Below are 18,069 nucleotides of genomic sequence, written 5' to 3'. Positions count from 1 at the left end.
GCCACATTGCCTGGATTTTATGGAGAAATGCACAATGTATGTAGGGTTGGGTAGTTTGTCACGTTACTCAGTGCTATTGCTGCCTGGCTTTCAGACTGATGCAGATTCAGCCTTGTGTCACCATCAGCTACATCAATTTTTCTCCACTAATTATGTCAACCATGGATAGAAAGGGAACAAGGGCTAATATGACTTATATGATATTACCTGGCAGCTCAGAGGTAGGAGTCATCTGCAGACATAAGAGGAAAACTGTGTCTGTGTCTTTATTCACCCTTTCTCTCAAGCCCTTGACAAAACTTGGCAGTACTGGATAATACACATCAGTTACAGGGATTCTGAGGACAGAATAAATCACTTTCCTGAAAAAATTAAAAAATCAATGCCATTATTCAAACCATGGTGTTTAATCCACGCCCCAGATATTACAGAAGTTGAGCTGCTGAGCTGCTGCAGGAGCCATGGTGGTGCTGGGGGCGTTAGGGGTCAAGGCAGAGAGACAGAAAAGCAGATCAAGCCTTGCCTCTCACATCTTGTTCTTTGTGGCATGGCACAATTGCACTACAGCAGTGCAGAGTGTGTGTGTGTGAGTGTGCAAGGCAGTGTGTGAGTGTGTAAGGGTGTGCAAGGGCACGAGTGAGTGTGCAGCTGTGTGCACATTCATGGCTGTGCATGGACTACTTCACTGCCAGGTTCACAACTGTGCCGTGCAAGGCATGGCCTTGGATTTATTAGGGGAAAATGCTGCTGCACTCCCTTAAACTAAACCAAACCAAAATAAGAGATTCTCTGTGCATTCAAAATCACCTTTTTCCAGCCACTTCTAGTCATGAGCCCCCCAAAATGCAGAAGGAGCCCTATCAGTGCCTTTGAAGCCTGTAAATGTATTGTTGCTGCCACCATGCAAGCCCAGGCAGTCCTAAGTCTGTTACTTCTCTCTGTTCCTGCTCTTCTGGTTAAATGCACCTGGGAATAAGTAATTGTTTATGTCATAAAAAATTCATCATAAACAAATGGGATGGGCAAGCCAGCTGAGTAAACGCTGGGGAAATGAGTTAAAAAACCCTGGGATTGGTATAATTGGTAGTGCACTTCTTAGGATCAGGATGAAAGCTGCGTATTTTATATGAAAGTAGATGAGGGGACAGGTACTGTGTCTACCTGGAGAGAGAGAAAGCATTCCATGTGTAACTGTGGCTTGGCAAAAGCATGGGCACTGTTGTTAGAAACACACAGAACAGATCATTGGCAGAGCAGAGGAGTGATGTGATAAGGAATTTAAAGGCCAATTTTAAATCTCTCGCAGCGATCTCCGATTTACATCAGTGCAAACAAGGGCAGAGACATGGCCTAAGTCAGAGCTGTAGGCATTGTTCAAATGTCTCGGTTGTTTTGTTTTTGTTTTGTTTCCTATATAGATAAAAGATAAAGAAAGCATATATTCTTTGTTAAATAATGTTCAGTGCTAAGGGACTTTCCAGGTCCTAAAGCTGAGGCGGAACGAGCTTGCTTACATGTGGAATTGCAGCTGATCCAAGAGCACAGAAAATAAACAGTGCATGCTCCACCATCCCTTGAACCCTGTGAGGTACTTTTGTGGTTATCATTCCCTTTGCTGTTGCCTTATCTCTTGCCATGTTTACAGGATTCACCTTGTCTGCTGCCCAGAGCCTCCTGCCAATCACAGAGGATCGGGGAGCACAGGGAGAGAGAAGTTGGTTAAATGCAACCCTTGGAGAGGCGGGCGGCGCTTTGATAGCACCAAACACCGCACTGAGGGGACAACAAATGGAAATGTCAGTGGCACTGTGCAGAGCTGGGAGTTAAAGAGCCCTGTTGTAACGCTGTGCTGAGCAGGGAGGCCACTAACCAGAGGGAGTTGTGTGCATGGGAGACCCACTGAGGTATCTGATACTTGATGTTGCTGCGGGTTTCCAGACAGACTCAACTGCAACATGATTAGATTTAGACCATTTCTTCTTTGTCGTTCCATTAGCAAGCAATAAAGCATGATGAATGTGGATGAGAAAAACTAGATCTGGGTTCCAAGGCGCCCAATCATCCCTGCAAACCTCGACCCTTCCAGGGCAGGTAAAAGATTTCAACCACTGCTTTGCTTTTTCTTTTTTTTTTCCTGGCTGGGTCAGAGACAGGAAAAAAAGACAGTTGTTATTATGGATGTCCATGTATTTGCACCATGGTGGAATTCCCCACTGGTGGCAGCCTCTTTCATACTGTTGGCCAATCTCTGTTACCATTCTGTCACTCCTGTCATGGTCCCAAATGGATAATGCACATACCAAGCTGTAAACACATTTCTTAGCAATTAAGTGTCCTGGCTAGAAAACAACCCAATGGCAATATTACATGAATTGAAGTTGCCCAGGAGGTAATCCCATTTTCTTATTTGGCTGCCTGTCATTTTATAATTGAATGGCAAGAAGTTCTTGTCATTGCTGCATGTTACATTTGTGTAACAATGAAGCGGCCGCCAAATGGCTGCAAGTCAAGAAGCACATTGAGCCTAATCCTAGGAACTACAGAGCCAGTCAATCCGAGCAGTATTTGGTAATCCTAAAATAACTCTGAGAAGTTAAAAGTGAGAAATGTCTGCTAAAATAGAAGTATGTTCTACATTGCAAACAAAAGTGAAAAAATGCAAGTGTTTGCCTGCAGATATCTGGGTGCTGCTGGGACTTTGTGTTTCTAACAAAAAACATTCTGCAACCAGCCTGAACCACTGCAGCATTGCTCTTGTACACCATGGCATTTGGATTTCTTTTTGGATTGCAATTTCGTCTGTTGTTTGCTTAAACACCTACCTATTGACACAAGTAATTTAGCTGCAAATCTCCACTTTCCTGGGAAAAAAGTCCTTCAAAGGCTGCTTAAGTGCTTAAAACCATGGCCTCAATACTCTCACAAGGTTGAAAAACACAGAGGAAAATAACCCAAACCTCTTTATTTTAAATTGGAAGTTACAATTTTTCCTCAGTCTCATGATTCTTGGTGAGCTTGACCCATTTAGAATGCTTCAGCTTTGCAGTACCCCATGCATCATGATATAGACACAGCCTCTGCAAGATGGGTCCAAACAGCCTCTTAAAGATCATTTAATACTTCTCCCTTTTGTTGGATGCATTTCATTAATTATTTTACATGGTCTTTCTGCCTGTTATTTTATTTTTTATTTTTTTTTAAGAAATACCTGTGGATGTAGGGCAGCAATAAAATATTCTTCTATTTTAAAACTGAAAGATGAAAACCAGCATATGAACTTGCCACTTCCTTAAAGTTCTGGTAACTTGGGTGTGATCTGATGGTACAGAATGATTCATGGGATAAAATTATAGACTTATGCAGGTGTGTACAAGAGCCTGGGTGGGGTGTAGTCAAACAGGGAATTTTATATGGCAATAAACATGGGCATGCGGTATAAAGAAACTGTACTGCCTTCAAAAAACCCTTATTTTATTTTATTTTTATTTGATAAGGACAAATTGAATGACCAGAATGGTCAAATATGGACATTGCTTTCCTCTTCTTCTGGCAGAGTCCCACAGAGATAGCACTGTGTACCTTTGAGCAGGTGGAACCTGGGTCTGATTCTTAGCAAATGTGCAGCTCATGCTTAGATTCTCATTCCTGAAGTCTGGCTTTACTGGAATTGGACAACATGGAAGAACCTAAGCTGAGGTAAGCCTTCATCTGAAGAGAATGTTTTCGGGACTTTCTCCTTGCACTGCCATTGCCACACTGAGTGTCTGCCTTGTTCTGGGGAGCCCCATCTCGTCTGGCTGCTGGACCAAGAGAAAAAGCTCTGCCCCTGTGAGCAGGGAGCTGCAATCTCACACCTGATTGGTGCCAGATACAGTGAAGGTCAGAAGGCCAAAGGTTGAGAAATCTGGCTTGCAAAGCAAATAGAAATGTTTCTGTTTGCAGACAGAAATGCTGACTGTACACAGAGCCACAGGAACTTCCAAACCACAAGAATTGCCTCTCACTGCTTCCCTCTTCATCTTCTTTTCCTCCACCACCAACCTTTTCTCTTTCTTGCTGCTGTTGGCCTGAAATTCTTCTTGCCTGAAGCCCCTGCTGTCTGAGACAGCCTACACACGTCTGCCTGAACTCCTCTGCTGCTTTCAGACCTCGTTAGAAGAGAGATTTAAATAAAAAGAAACACGAATTTGGAAGCTGGTATAAAGTTATACAGCTCTGCTGAAATCAGGAGAGTTAGGCAAATAAGAATTTTTCAAATGTCAGGGACGAATGTTTTGCATTTTTTTTCTTCATGCTGTTTCTCTCTCCCTCTATGGTTTGTTATCATTCAGCTCTACAAAGCTTTGTTTAACTCTAGGAAAGGCCATAGGAGCTGGAATTAGATCCAATTTTGTTTGTACAGGAGTGTGTGGCTAAGGCTGGGCCTTTGAAAAGGGTGCATTATACACTGGAGGGTTTGGGAGATCATTGTAACTATTTCTTGAGGGTCAGACAGCATGAGATTCATTCTTCTCTTATAACATCTTACTCCACAGACGAGTCCCGTTTGCCAGAGTAAAGGACACGACAGGAGCATCTTTCCTGAGGAAGGACATCTGTCACCTGTGCTAAGAGAACTCCAAGAGAGGTGTGTTTTATGGGATGTATGGGGCTCTGGCCCACAGATGCTTCTTCTGTATTAACCATTATCCCCCTATGCTCCCAACACTGATCATGACTAGAGGCTGCATGTTGGGCCTTGGGAGTTCATGGGCTCCTTAGCAAGGAGATGACAGATGAAAAGTACTCTGTTTTGTACCACCCAGGTGTAGTTTTGGGACTCTTGACAAAGTTGGGCTGGGTGAAGGGGTTCATGCTTTTCATCTACAGCAGCAGATCAGCATTTCCTGATACCTGGACACCTTCTGCCAAAGAGAAGAGATGAGGTGCTGGAGGACACAAGTTTTAGAAGTACAGATCTCTTCACATGTCACTGCTACCAGCCTAGTATAAATCCAATCTATTCAAGTGAGCATAAAGCCCACTCCAGACTGTCCAGAAAACAAAATCAGAATGCAGTACTTTCTCTGCGTAAATAGCTAGCAATTCCTGAGGAAATGGGTCCCAGATTTCCCTATGAATTGGGGCCTTAAGTTCTGACATAGGGAGCTATTCATGGAGGAAATTCTAATTGAGTCAGGTTGTGCTTTTTCCACAAATTGTTTACCCACTGTCTGGGTCTTTACTGGATTCCTGAAGGGACCTGTGTTGCACCCAGGTTCTGTGGGGGATAGGCAGATTTAGGTGAGCCCTCTTTGCAAGCAGAAGTAAAATTCTAAGGGTAGGAAACATGTCTATGGTCCATAAGAGGGAAGAATCATATGGTCACCATCTGGGCCTCAGGGATGGCTCTCTGCACTGAAATAGCAGTTGCTGTGCCTTGCTGTGTTTCCACAACAGCAACCAAATTGGTGACATTGGAGAAAATTAATGCCACCTGTCCACTAATTTCCTGATTATTTGCTATATATGCTCCAGTGTTTTTAAAAAGAGAGACTGCAACATAAATGATCTGGGGTCTCATCTCTGACAGGTTTGTGTTGAAGTGAATGGAGTTATCCTGGTGTAATCTAGGTTAAAAGGAAAAAACAGGCCCTGTACTCTGTGTTGAAATTCTCTCATTAAACATTTCCCAGAAATATCAAAGAATATTAAAGTTCTTTGGGTGCAGGGACTCTCTCATACTGTGTGTGAACGGTGGCCAACACAATGGGGCTTGCTTTTGGCAGAGACCTCTAGGAGCTGCAGCAGTGCATGTACTAACACCTAACTACACCTCCAAGACATGGTGCAGGGAAGTACATCGTGTTAACTCAGTTGAGTGCCTGCCTAACCTGTGATTTAGAGGGGCCCCTCCCTCGGTGTTCAAAGGAGGAAATGGAATCTTCCCCAGGGAAGAAGGATTCCGACCTTTCAGGGTCTGTGTGTATCGGCTATGGGGGAGGAGCAGCAATGAGGACGCTTGGGTTCAGTTCCCCAGTTTGGCTACCTGGCCTTTGGCAAATCACTTAATTACTCTGGTTTACAATTGCCCAATTGTCATAATAATTCTTTTCTTTCCCATAGCAGGGTGGGGATGGACAGAAGGAAAGCAAATTCTTCCTACATTTATGATTACAGGGTCCTTTAAAGTGCTCTGGAGAAAGGGCAAAGGGGCACGAATACACCACATCCATCTCTGCTAGCTGGTCCCTAGCCATAAAAAAAATCATTTACTCACAGGGCAGGCTTGCTCACTGCCTTCAGTGGTAACTCTGTAAGGACACAGTTACTTAAGGTAACCTTTTCCAAAGCATCCCAATGAGTGTCCCAAATCCCTTTGAAAGTGAGGGAATCTCAGACTTTACACTGCAGAAATATACCTGAATCCACACTGCATCTGAAAACATCTGCATCAATTTTTTTTCCCCATGTGAAGAGTGTGAAATTATAGGCCATCAATTGACACAAGGAATTTAACACTCACAATAGTAAAAGCTGGAAAATGAACATCCCATAACTAAGATGTCACTGAGCAGAGTTTTCTCTTTATTGTAAAGATCATCTTGAAAGCCTCTGCAGACTTGCCCGATGCACTAGCCGTGAAATCTTGGTCTCATCCTTTGATCTTGCTTCAGATACTACTTCATGTAAGAATAAGGCAGACTCCCTTGGCATGCCTCCAGCAGGCAGAGACCAAGGGAATTTCAGTGCTTCTCTGGGCTAATTAGCCACTTGCAGGACCCCAGAAAAGTGTAATCCACAGTTTCCCTTCACTACATCCATTCCTCTAAAAGCCTGGATCTTGGGCTTTACTTCAGCACTGTGAATTGTGAGGCTGACAGAGTTTTCTAATTTCAAATTACAATACACTTCTAGCAAGGCCCAGTTCTCATGGAAGAGCTGTTGTGTGGAGATCAGTGAATGTGTCTAAGGAGGTTTGTAGATACCTAAAGCATTGGATGCTATGGAGGTATTAACTTCTTTCTTCTCTTAATTCACTCCATGGGCTGCACATGAGTGTCTCAGGAATGGAAGAGGGAAAAGTAGAAATTGTCTGTGGCAAAAGCTGAATTCCATACACACAATTTTTTCCCTGCCTACCCCTAAGTTATTTTGCTTTCTTGCTGTATATCTAACTCCCAAGAAAGATCTTGCTGATTCAGCCTGAACCCTTTTCTGTTGAGTCACCTCCTTTAGCTTCCAAATTAAAAGGCCAATAATTGCCTGTATATGAAGATTTAGACAATTGCTGCCTTTTAACCTCAGCATGAGCTGTATGTGAATTTCCTGCTGTTCCGTGTGAAAAGCCTAATTTAGGAGAGATTGTAGTTAGAGACCAAACTATTGGATGAGCTGTTCTTCCCTCCACACATGGAGCCAGGACTGCAGACATCCAGGTCCCCCAGTGCAAGACAAACCCTGCTGGAATTCTGCATTGCACACCGAAGGCTTCTGAAGAAAGCTAGGATCTGATGCCAGATGCCAGCTGCACTTAGGAATGTGTCCAACATCAGTCAAAGGACAACCTGGCCCTTTTGCTGTGAGCTCTTTGCATGTCACAGTGCTCGCTGAGCCCCTCTGCCTTTCTGAGCCCCAAATACCAGAGCTGCCCTAGAGCTTTGCTGAGCCCACACAAACCTGTCCTCAGGAGCATCATCGGCCTCCTCTGGCTGTCCTGCTGGCTAATCTGACAGTGCTTCCCCTTCCCAGGTCTCTGCCTTTCCTTCCCGTGCTCTCAAGCCCTCTGCTGTGATCACTCCCTCCCGCTAAAGCCTGATTCCTCTCGTTTCTACTCTTGTCGGCCAAGATTTGTTGTTCTCAAGGGACATTGACGCAGAACATGAACCTCCTTCTGTAACCCCTTTAATGTCTCTCACTGCTGCCTTGCGTTGGGGCAGGCAATGCTGCCATCTCCAATGTGAAATGGGAGGAAGGACATGCTTAAACCATGGAGCAAAGACAAGTTCCAGTTTGAGTTTGTACCTTTTTTCTCTCTGCCTGTTCCCCAATCAAATCAACATGTGGCATTTCTCTTCTTGCCCTGGGTACTATGCAGACAAGGGAGGCAGGGTGATGTATTAGGGTCAAGTCAGGGTGCAGCAGGCACTATCTGCTCCCAAAGACACAGGGAACTGACAAGGATAATGTGGACAGGGTTCTCTCCAGCCAGGGCCCACCCCACAGCCCTCAGGGGAGGCAGGCAGGGCTCGCTGGGAGTGGCAGCCAACTTCAGCCTGGAGTCCAAAACATCAGACAATTTTGTGGTGATGAGGCAGGTCCGACCTCAAGCCAGGAAGTGAATCCACAGATCAGGATCAGTAAGGCTAATAATGGTCATACACAGCCTGGTTATCACCGGGCAGGGCCACAGTGATGAGCTTGGCCTGAGGTCAAGCTGGGAAATTAGTGGGTCAAGATCTACAAGGTCCCTGGACAGGCACAGGCACCTCTGTGTGTAAGCTGGGGGCAGGCACTCAGCTTTGCTCATTTGGTGACTAAAGACCCAGGGCTGAGCTTCAGTGAGACTCCTGACCATGAGCAGAGGGTGGAGGTTGCAGGTCAGACTGATTAGGGCCATCAAAACTTATTAATGCTCTCAGATCCCTTATAGACAGGTTTTTTTCCTTGCTCTGCCACTGACTTCCAGGGGATCTTGAACAAATCTTGTCCCCTGTGCTTCTCTACCTTACCTGAGTTTAAGCTTGAAGGATGTCCAGGACTGTCTTCTTCTCCAAAGCTTCAAATTAGTAAATAGGAGCAGTGAATGCAGCATTATTTTTCAGTATGCTAGTAATTGCAAAATGTGCACCTATTAGCAGCATGGCAGTCACAGTAGCTCCACCACACAAGAATCTTTTATTGTTCACATGAGTAGCTTCTCATATTTTCCTCTAACAAGCTTCTGAGTATTTCCGGCAGAATTCCTGTGAGATTAAACATCATATAAAATGTATTTGTCTCACGCAAGATATGACTTGCTTTTGAACCATCAGCAATCATCCCAGCAATTGCTAGGATACAACTGCATTTTTTTATTGTTATTACTATTTTTCCATTTTCTGTCCTGGATCTTGTAAGCCACCAGTCCTATCACTAATTATGCTAACAAGGTCCTGAGGTTGATTTAGAGGCTCTGTTATAATGCCAGCCTCTCAGTTTACATCTCAAGTATCGGCATGTTTATTGTAGATGTCTGTTAAAAGAAGCTACTTTTTCCATGCTTGTATGAGGAGTGAGAGCAGGAGCCAGAGTTGGAGGGGAGTAGTGCAAAATGACAGGCAGAAATGAGAAAAAGCAAATATCTGCTGCATCTGCATCCTTCTGGCGAAAGGAATGACACTGCCACGGCACACAGAGCTTTTCCTGGAGCTTTTTATGGACACCTAATGTTCAATTTCATACAATCTTCCCCCAAATACGGAGCAAACAGCCTCCTGAAAGCAGAGTTCACTCCTGAGGGCCGGCCCCCTGTTTGGTGTGTTGATAACTTCTCAGGTCTGATGTGTCTATTAGTCACCCTTGCTGGTTCATTGCTGATCTGAACGACAGAGGTTAAATAATTGCGAAAGCAGGGCTGATGTCATCATGGCGCCTGACTGGAGCAGCTACTTGGAACTGTTGAGAGAGATGGATTTGCTTTGCTTTTGCCCAGGGAAGGGGTCACAGTGGGCAGGGGTTCTCACCCTTCCTCAGCCCTACAATGCAGTGCACGATGTCTGTGTGCCTGAGTCACTCCCACCTTCCCCAACCTCACCAACAGCACTGCCAGGAGCTGAGCTGGACACCACAGCTTCCCTCTGCAGTCCTCCTCCTCCTCCTCCTCCCTGCTTCTCCCCATTCCTCCCAGTCTACAGGGATCCTGGGCACTTTTAAAAATCAGATGCATGAACAAGGCCCTCCTGTGTGCACTGTACCAGGTGTGCAGGCCCCAGCACACAAGTCAGGATTTGTTTTGTTGTGTGTGCATGGAGAGTTTGTTTGTACAGACCTGTTCTACTGACCATGCCATGTGTGTATCACAGATAACTGGGCATGTGTCATGAAACCTCGTGAATGTAGATGGGCCTTTTTTACTTTAACACTGAAAAGATGTCTTGGCTCTGTATGAGACATAAAAACTAAAGACAGAGCCTGCCCTAAAGAGTTTGTACTCTAAATGTCAGACAGAGAAAAGACAGGATGCGCTGTGGTGAGAGAGACTTCTGATGTGTTTGTAATTTAAATAGGAAAAAAACCCTAAACTTGCTTCACAGGAAAAGAGTGTATGCCTGTTTGTTTTTAAGAGGACTTGAGAAAAGAAAAAGTAACAGTTTTATGACAGTTTGCTGTGGGAGAGTCTTCTTTTAACACCTGCACTGAAGCTCAGGAGAAGGAACTGGGTGTACATGCCTGTGTGGTCTGGAGTGTCTGTGCCTATTGTTCCTCTGCTCTCTGAGTGAAATTCAGTTCTGGCTTCTGAGGGTGCAACTTGTAGCTGACACCAGGGCTGCCTTTATTGGCACATGTGCCAATCCCTTTACTCCTTGAGCTCTTCCCTGTGGCTCTGTTGCGTTTGCCTGCTCTGTGTCTAATCCCTGTCTTGTGTTGTGTTTTATGCTTTTAATGAGAAGGGATAGACAGCAAAGCAAAACTTTCATGCTGTGATCATAGAAGAGAAGCTATTCATTTCTGTGTTTCATGTGATGCCATGAAAACAGTCAGCAGTCTTACAGGAGAGCTCTGCAGCATCCACGGCACCTTTGCTGATGCCAGTTGACATTCTGTAGCACGTGCCCCTTGGACTGCTGTTCTGCATCCTCAGGCTGTGGAATCAGAAATTAATAGTGCAAGGGAAACATTTGATCCTTTTTTAGGTGCACAGGTTTCCAGGTCTAAAATTTCTTGAATTCTGACTAGGACTTGTCAACGTTTTTTTATTATACATGTACACATTTGTATTTTAGGAAAATGAAGTGCTGGGTGTGGGTATGTGCTAATGCTAAAAAGGAAACACAACCATATGAAGCTTCCTAAAGCCTTATATTAAAATACCAGAAGGGTTTGACTGGGTTGTAGAGGTATGTGGAAAAGCCTTGGTCCACCTTGCTGCTGAAGACAGACACTCCCCTGGATTTATTTCCAAGTGGTCAAGAGCACAAATGAAAGCAGGAAAGTTCTGTGGGCCACACCAGCTTAGTGAGAGTCTGTCACAGCTGGACAGCCCCTTGTGACATTGGGATATAATTTCACCCAGGAAGCTGTTTCAGGGTACTGGAGCCTGTCAGAAGTTTGAATTCCCTTAGTGGTGTCTATCTTGTCAGCTTGAACCCTCAGAAGACAGTGAAGGCCCAAATCCCAGCTTGTTCAAACTGTCTTCACACTGGCTTGGTTTTATTGTGGGAGAGACTCAGTTTCCCTGGCTTGAATTTTCCTCCAGAGCTCCAGAGTAAGTGTGAGCACAACTATGGCTGTTTCTGTGGCTCTGTGAACTCAGGATTCAGCACGGTGTCCTGAAATGATGTGTGCATATAGGACTCCAGACCAATCATGCTGAAAATTTAATACTAATTACAGCAAAAACATCCTGATTACCTGGGGGGAAATAAAAAATAATGCAGTGATACCTCCAGAACACGGGGCAGGTCCCTGACTCCTTGGAGCTGGCCATTTCCAGCTGCTGTTCCAAAGCACAGCTGGTTTGGTGTGGTTATGGCAGAGAGCACACAACAGTCCAAAGTCCCCATGGGAAGCTCTGGTTACATCCCCTCATCCAAGTGAGCAGGATCTGCCCAGGAAAAGGTGGAACCAAACCTTCCTTGCCTGTCTCCAGCTGCAGCCTGGCAGTCAGAGCCACTGTTCCACTTTGCTGATGACTGAGCACAACCAAAGGAGGCTTTGTGGCTGGGCTTAGCAGGAATCCAGGGCTGCTCTGACCACTGCATGTCTTCTGCATCCTGAGCAGGATGATCACCCACCTTGGAAAGAACTACGTGATTAAGGAAAGAATGCCCTTTTGAAGGAGCAATTTAAAGAAATGTCATTTCCCTTAGCAAATCATCTGTTTTTTCAAGTCCTTATGTTCACATCTACTACCCTTGAATATGCAATTCAGTCCTGTAGACTTCAATTTGTTACTGAAAATAGTGCTTATGACCAGTTTTGATACTTTTTCAATATATTTTTAAAGCAAGTCATAAGACTCTTTACATGAATAACTGGAATTAACCTTCATTTGTGCCTTAATTTGAAGTTCAAACTTTACATAATCAATATTCTGTGGTCTACTGCAATCTGTTCAAGTCCGTTTATCCAAGGAAATTATTTGTTCCCCTTCTGCATTTGAGGTAGAAATGGACATAATTAATTCCACAAACTATAAGAAATTGAAAGAACCGGGGCTCCCAATATAAAGCAATATACTATGTCCAAATTCAATACTTGTGAAGTGCATGCACACCTCACTTAATTTTTAGCATATAATATAGAAAGTATTTCTCAGCAAAGTTCCAGTTGAGCTTTTGTACAATCTTAGCTCCTTTGTGAAGCCTGGTTCCCCCCTGAATGAAGGTGAAAATGGTCATATTTGCTGACATCAGACACTGAACAGAGTTCATGTTGTTGTCATGAGGTGTTTTTGGATGAGCTACATTTATAACCACATAATTTGCTACCAATGTTTCATTGTAATTTACCCTCCAGAGAATTCATCATGTCATAAACTTCAGTGGGTACGAGATCAGTTCATTCTAATTTTAAGATTGTATCATAAGAAACATTTAGCGTGTTGTGAAATAAATCCAAGAGGCATTTAATCACAGCAAGTCTGTCATGCTCATCTTTGTCATCCTTAACAAACTTAAAAACTGCAACTGGGCAATTCTCAGCTAATGTAAAAAGTAACATCTCATGGCTTTAACTGCAAGCCAGACAGATGAGCATCTTGTGGGGACATGCCTCAACATTTCTGTGCACTGGAGGTTGACAAAATGCTAGAGCTTCTGTGAGGCTGAAACTCTTGGCAGCTAAGGAAAAGTGATTGAAAACTTTGATTACACAGCTCTCAAGATCAAATGATTGTTTGATCAAGTGCTTATTTATAAAATAATTTGCTGTGTTTTACAGAATAGGAGGATGCTTATTTTGCTTCCAGCTAATTACCCAGGTAATTTTCCTGTAATTTATAGATGGTGATGTGTCCAAAAACTAACATTAATCTTATCAGACAACTGTGAATTACAAAGCTCAGACTATTTGACTTTTTCAAGACTTCTTACATTTTCAGATATTCTCATACAGTTTCACTACTGCCTTCAATAACAATAGAACAGATTTGTTTGTTACTATACAGCTGAGAGGAAAATTATTATCAAAATACCTCATTATTTCCAGAGTTTAAGAATTTGTGTGTGCACAGTAATGCTAGTGCATATCACCTAGAGTTATTCAAACTTATTTTGCATGTTGTGTTACCATTCTATGTTTAAAATTTGAGGTTAATGTTTTGAGAAAGCAAGAAGTTCTTGCTCATGAGTGGATAGAATTCGATCTCGTACAAAGTGGGCAGAAGATCTGAAACATTCTGCTCAAATACAGTTCCAGTTAAGTCAGTCAGCAGCATCCCTGTGGGAGTGAATACCCACATTGAGTCTCCAGGTTGCTCTCGGCTCTCAGCCTCACTATGGCAGAATCTCCAGCAGTAAGAGCAGTGTAGGAGTTTACTCCATTCTCTCTCTGTTCTCCTGTGAAATTATAACTGGGTTTTTGTGCTAAACTCAAATGCAGCCATTTCCCTTTTGGTTTCCACCATACACTTCTGATTTTACCTTGTGTAATGCTTTTAGAAGCCCAGTGGACACCAGCAATGCAATATAGAAAATCTTTTTATTGAATAACACAGCAGCTGCTGTGCTCTAGAGCAAACTGTTTATGTACTGCTAGGCTTTGATAAAAATTTCTGAAAAGCTCTGGGAAGACCTTTACCTGGAAACATCCCCACATCTGCTCTCTTCTGCTTCAAGATCTTGTATTACAGCACTGTGACTTAGTCCTGCTTTGAGCAGGAGTTTGCACAAGGGATTTTGGAGGTCTCCCCTAACCCAAGTGCAATGACTCTTTTCATTGAATTTCTGCAATAAAAGTCATTAGTACTGGGCTTAACAAAACTTTCAAACTCCGTGGTGGCTTAGAAAAGTAGCAGTTCAATGGGAAGCTGAGTCTTCACTTTAGATTGCTCATTTAGCTTTTCACTTCCCAAGGGCTGGAGATAAAATTGAAGCTGGGTATGCGAAATTCCTTACCACAGTGGTGAGTTGGCCCCACAGCATCCCCTCGGGTTATCTGTGGAGAAACTGGAAATAGGACCCAGGGGAGCCTTCTTTATGAGATTTGTGTTCCTGGATTGGCTTGATTTTGTTCAGACTTCTGATCTTTTGGGAAAACTGGGTCTGGGTGAACTCAGCTGTACATTCAGGTGTAGCTTTGTGTGTCATGCACATCTAATCAGATACATGGGTTTCTGTATATTTTTTTCTCTTGCAGCTGGTAAAAATCAAAGGATAGTAAAAAGAGAATGACAGCAGATGTAAGAACCCGAAACATTTGAAATGGGACAAACTGGGTGTGGGGAGAGATGTAAAATGGGGGCAAATGTGATAATTTTCAGGACTGTGCAAGAGAGGCAGAGAAACCCCTTGGGGGCAGGGGTAAAATCATCATCGCATTAAGTGAATAGTCTGTTGTGATTGCTCTCTGATGTGAAATAGAGTGAAAAATGACAGCATTTTTTCCCCTTTAATTTATTGGAAATGTGAATGACTCAGTCTTGCTTTAACTTATTTTGTATCTGGTTTATTTGGTGTGTGCTCTGGACAAACAGAGTTTTCTCTTTTCCTGTTCCTGGAGATTTTGCTTCTTGCCTCACTTTTTTCTTTTTCTTTTTTTTTTTCTTTTTTTCCTTTTTCTGAAAGTGGAGCTTTGGGTGAAAAGTAGCCATAAACATATCTGGTATCAGAAACATATTAAGTTCATTCCCTTTAGCCAGGTACAATTCAACTGCAGAACTCTTCAGAGTCACTCAAAAGGTTCTGCTGATGAGAACTGTATCCAAGCTTTTCTTCCCAGCTCCCTCCTGGGTCTTCCCTGAAAAGCAAGCCTTGAGCCCAGGAACTCTTCCAAATCTTGCTAACCTCCCATCCTCTTGCCCACCAAAGGATGTAGCTGCTGGCAGGGCTGGGTTTGTGAATCAGCAGGTTGTGGTGAGCTGTGAGGCAGACTGCAGCACTCCTGGGAGCTGGGCAAGGTGGGACCCAGGTGGGTCTCACAGATGGAAGTGACCTCTGGACCAGCCCTTGCTGCCCACTCCAGTGGAACCTCAGAGCTGAACAAGCTCAACAGCCCTACAGAGTCTGTGTCCAGCCCTGATTTTTGGGGTAGAAATCAGATGACATGCAGCTTAAGGCTTGAGTTTGTGTTTAATTAGGGGATTATCTCAAATCTGAAACGGAGCCGCTTTGAAGCGTGTGAACCAGAGCTAGATAAAGACTCCCACAAACCCCTGCACGCTGGAAATTTATAGGGTTCGCCCCGTATGTATTTACTGTGGCTCAGTTTGAGGTGAAAGTTAGAGCTCAGCTGCCACAGCTGGACTTTTTTTCTGGTGCAAGTTTTTTTTTTCTGTAGGCTGCTCTAATTTGTTTGTTGAGCAGATCATCTGGAATCAGATTGGCCAGAGCTGGAACCGCTCCGCTCCCTTAGCAAACACACGAGGTCTTGAGAGGTGTCTGCCTGCATGTAATGAAATGAGCTGACTGGCACTTTAGCGTTCCCCTGTGTAGGAGCGTCTTAGGAGTAAGACACTTAATTATTATTAACATTCTAATTGGCATGTGAGTGCGCGGCTGCGCTGGTAGAGAGGGCGCATTCCACGCTTTCCAAACTGAAACCGAGCATCTCCTAAAATCCCTATCTCAACCTTCAGTAGCAAAACCCTAAACGGGCTAAGCTGGAGGAGAGAGGGAGGGAAGAGAGAATAAAAAAATTTAAAAAATAATAAAAATAAAAAAAGAAGTATCTATTTTAAGGAAACATTGACGGGAAAAGAACACCCTGCGAAGGTCTGCAGATAAGAATGGTAAGAAGTGTTCCCTCCGAGCGGTACAGCTCGTCCTGGCCGCCTCTGTGCCAGCGTTCGGGAGGACATTAGCCCTTAATGCGAGACATTAGGGGTTTCAATCAAGCCCATTTTTCCCGGAGCGCGGTGCTGGCGATGCCGCAGCGCCTCGCTGGCGGCTCCGCTCGCCTCGCCAGCGGCTCGGCCACCACCTAGTGCCGTCCCTGGGAACTGCCTGCCCTGCCACAGCCCCCGGGAGAAGCCTGCTCCTGCCCCGGCCCTGCCGGCAGCAGCGGCCATGCCATCACCGCCGCGATGATGCCCTCGCACATCCCCGGCACAGAGCTGCTCCCTGGAAAGCGGCGGCTGAGTTCCCAGCAAGGGGCTTGCCTCGGTGTGTGACTGCCGGTGACAAGCGGTTCTGCATGTACAGGGGCTTTTTTGATGCATCCTTGGCTGTCTGCTGGAGAACAAACACTGTTCCTACAAACACAAAAGAAACTGGTGACTTAAACTTAAAAATTCTCTGTGTGCAGGCCATGTCTCTGAAAGACCTAATCTGGCCTTTCAGCTGTATTTACAGCTCTCTCCTTCTGCTGATTTATAATAAAAACAGAAGCAAGATCCTTCTGCATTTAATTTAACACTAATCCTAAAATCACCCCATCCTTTCATACTACAGGAATTATTTTTGCTACTTTTACCCTTGTTAAGAACAGCGTTGCACACTGAACTGTTTATACAGAAATCAGTGAGACTTAACTACTCTCACAGTCGAGTTTAGGGTGCCAGGACTGACCTAAGGTCATCTTGCTAATGGAATTAGTGCTGCTTTGGCAGCACCAGTTTTCTCTCTACATACTGCAAGAAGTACTTGAACTCAGCCTCTAAAAGGTGCTGAGCAGCTGGAGCTCCCACCAAAGCCAGTGGCTGCTGCGTTTGTCCCACATCAGTCCAGGCTCTTCTCATCATGTTTATTTGACAGGCAATAACCTTTTTATTGAACCCAGCACATTACACTGATGATCCACTCATCAGCAAATATGATTGCAATAATCACCCGGTATTTATTTAACAGCCAATTGCTGTCTTTTGGGAAAGAGTCAATTTACATAGTTCCAAATTAAAATTAATACATTTTGTAATGGTTATTTAATAAAGGCCAAGATAGGGGACTTCTCTGCTGGTGAGAGGTGAGGATGGGAGATCAGGCATCTGTGTATAGTACTTGGTTCTACCACTGACTTGCTGGATGACCTTGGGCAAATCACTTTGCTGCCACATTCTTTTTATTCCCTTGTAAAACTGGTATAATAGTACCCTGGTGCCACGAAGCTTAATTACTGTTTGTAAAGGATTTCAACCTCCCCAGCAAGGAGCTGCATGAGTTCCCCCACAGCAGCCTGCTGACCCTGGCTGCAGGAAATGCACGCAGCTGTTTATCTGCAGGGATGTCTAGCTAGAAACGCATTTGAGGCCAGTGAAGTATCTTTCTTTTAAGATAAAAGAAAACCTTCTTCCTCCTACACTCTCCACCAATGTCAAAACTTCCCATTGCTTTTAAGTGTAAAGTCTCATTTTCTTTGAATATATGTATTCAGGAGCCTGGCCAAGCCCCCTTGGTATTGATTTCGATTGATGAGGCATGTAGGAATTCTTTTTCCATCCCCAGCCTTGGCTTTCCTCATGTGATAGCATCAGACTCTCACTCCTTGTCCTGTTTCTTTCCTCTCCCTCTCCCACTCCTCCTTAGGAATATAAAGCATTTCAGAAATGGGACTAGCTTTGCAATAAGTTACTTTAATTGGATTTTTTTTTTTTTTTAAGGTATTGGTATGCACAGGTTATCTTTAAATGATTTACTGATGTACTGCCAAGCACTGCTCATTTAACCTCCTTCCTGCTCTCTTTGTGTATGGATTCCTCTAACGATACTGGCAAACAATCTTTTAGAGAGCGTG

General features: G+C 44.0%; 1 protein-coding gene across 1 annotated transcript in view; it reads left to right on the top strand.

Annotated features, from left to right (window-relative positions):
• The first annotated feature begins 1,044 nt into the window (after window positions 1-1,044).
• The window catches only part of MYL10 (myosin light chain 10), a 75,198-nt gene continuing 58,173 nt past the window's right edge, over window positions 1,045-18,069 (top strand). The window contains exons 1-4 of the mRNA XM_086859102.1: window positions 1,045-1,904; window positions 1,997-2,091; window positions 3,554-3,696; window positions 4,536-4,627. The gene's annotated coding sequence lies outside the window, so the exon portion shown is untranslated. The remainder of the gene's footprint in view (window positions 1,905-1,996; window positions 2,092-3,553; window positions 3,697-4,535; window positions 4,628-18,069) is intronic.

This window comes from Cyanistes caeruleus, chromosome 21 (genome assembly GCF_971803275.1).
Source record: "Cyanistes caeruleus chromosome 21, bCyaCae1.hap1.1, whole genome shotgun sequence".
In the NCBI taxonomy this organism is placed as follows: Eukaryota; Metazoa; Chordata; class Aves; order Passeriformes; family Paridae; genus Cyanistes; species Cyanistes caeruleus.
Note: the sequence above shows the minus strand (reverse complement) of the source record. Positions and strands in the feature narration are given on the sequence as shown.